Here is a 2,569-nt window from a genome sequence, read left to right as displayed (position 1 = left end):
TAGGAAGTAAGATACAAATACAACACATAGGGAACACAATGATTCTAGGATGCTACATATTGAAAGATGTTTTTCATGTTCCAGATTTTAAATCCAATTTACTATCAGTGCTAAAGGTTACTAAGGAATTAAGGTGTTTTGTATCCTTTTATCCTGAATTGTGTGTGGTGCAGGATCTCTTCACTGACAAGGTGATTTGGATTGATAAGAAATTAATAGGATTGTATATTTGAGGAATCAAATATCTCTGGTTGCTAACATAATAATAAAGAGCAAAAAGAGTCAATTCTTATGGCATTTTAGGCTTTGAAATCCTTCACATGAGGTTATGAAACACATACCAATGTTAGAGAATATATTAGATTATGCATAATAGCAGGATTGTCTCGTATGTCCTTTGGCTAAAGAAAGTGAGTTATATTTTCCTGGTTCAACCTGTAGTATCTCTGGTGGTTTGTTTAATCTAGTTCAATTAGATGTTTGGGTCCCTCATAAGCATATTACACATGATAGAAAGCATAACTATTATTGATGACTTTTGTATATTCACTTGGATATCTCTTTTACAATCTAAGAAGGAAGTAATTGTTGTTTTGAAAAGCTTTATATCCATGATCTGTACTCAGTTTGATGGAAAAATAAAAGTCTTGAGGTTGAATAATGTTACAGATTTTTTCAATACTCAAATGAATGAATTGTTGATTGAGAATGGTATAATCTATTAAAGTAGTTGTCCATATACTCCATAACAAAATGGAACGGTAGAAAGGAAATAAAGACACATGCTTGAAGTAAGATTTTGGGGTAAGTGTGCGCAATTATTGGTGTATTTGATAAATAGGTGTCTAACTAGTGTGTTAAAAGGAAAGACACCTTATGAGCAGTTATATAGTAAACCACCCAGTCTTGAACACTTGAAGACTTTTGGATGCTTGTGTTTAACAACAAGTATGTTTCCAAAAGGGGATAACTTTGAATCAAGAGCAAGAAAATATGTGTTGATTGGGCTTTTATCTACACAAAAAGGATATAAGTTATATGACCTTAACACACATACTCTCTTTGTTAGTAAGATGCAGTGTTCAAAGAGCATATGTCTCCTTTTAGGGAGACATAAAGTGGCTCTACCTTTATTATCATATTTTTTGCAAGATGTTAAAAATAAAGCTGATACAACTTATGCTATAGCGCCTAATCTCGTAGATTTAAGTTTCTCAACTGATGAACTAATGTACAACATAGATATGCATCATAATTACACTGGTGGTGCAGATATAGTAATGCCAGCAGAATCACCTATAACTACTAATCCAGTAGTTGAAACTGAGGTTCTAGGAAATTATCAGATCTCAACACCACCACCACCTAGTGTTGTAGTTCAACAAAGGTAGTAAGGTCATCTAAACCTCCCATATGGATCGATGACTAATTTGTTCCCAATAAGCTAGAACACCTTATTCCATCATAAATCATGTTCAATATGCACCTATAGCACTCCTACCAAGGATATCTTAGTGCATTCTTTGCAATCATTGAACCAAACTCTTATAAAGAAGCTTTTCAAGATAGCAGATGGATTGATGCAATGCAGAATAAAATTGCTACCCTAGAGAAAAATCATACTGGGTCTATTGTTGATTTTCCAATTGGTGTCAAGCCTATGGAGCCAAAATGGGGCTACAAAGTAAAATACGAAGCCAATGGTGATGTGGAAAGGTTCAAGGCCAGGCTAGTGGTCAAATTCCATAACCAACAAGAAGGTTTAGACTACCATGAAACATTCTCACCAATGGCTAAAATAGTAACTGTGAGGACAGTCATCAGTCCAACATCCTCACATAGTTGGGATTTATGTCAAATGGATGTCAATAATGCTTTCTTTCAAGGTAATTTAGAGGAAAATATCAACTTGGAATTGCCTTAGGGATTCCACAGACACGGGAGGGATAAATTATTGAAACTAAAAAAGTCTTTTTATAGTCTAAAGCAAGCCTCAAGATAGTGGAACATCAAGTTGACTGATACACTTTTACAGGTAGGATATTGTCAAAGCATGCATGATCATTCAATGTTTAATAAGAATACAGGAACTGATAGCATTTACTTATCATAAGTTCTAGCTCAAAACTGATATAAGAGGCTAAAGACATCTTAAACCACAAGTTCAAGATAAAATATTTAGGTGTACTAAGGTATTTTCTGAGGATAAAAGTATTGAAGTCGAAAGAAGATATAGTGATAAATCAAAGAAAATATGCTTTGTGACTTATCACTGAAGCAGGATTGAGTGGTGCTAAAACTATATAAACTCCTCTAGAATTTAATCATAAACTCACTTGCTTGGAGTAAGATGATCAGGCAAGAGATATTAATGATAAAATCTTTGAAGATGTGACAGCTTATCAAAGACTAGTGGGAAAACTAATGTATCTCACTATCACTAAACCAGAAATTTGCTTTGGAGTACAAGTGCTATGTCAGTTCATACGGTTTCCAAAGGTTTTGCACTGGGATGTAATCAGACTAGTCAGATATGTAAAAGGCTCACCTCGTCTAGGTGTGTTAATGA

The sequence above is a fragment of the Capsicum annuum genome, chromosome 6 (assembly GCF_002878395.1).
Source record: "Capsicum annuum cultivar UCD-10X-F1 chromosome 6, UCD10Xv1.1, whole genome shotgun sequence".
NCBI classification, from domain to species: Eukaryota; Viridiplantae; Streptophyta; class Magnoliopsida; order Solanales; family Solanaceae; genus Capsicum; species Capsicum annuum.
The sequence above is the reverse complement of the archived record's forward strand: the minus strand, read 5'-3'. Positions refer to the sequence as shown.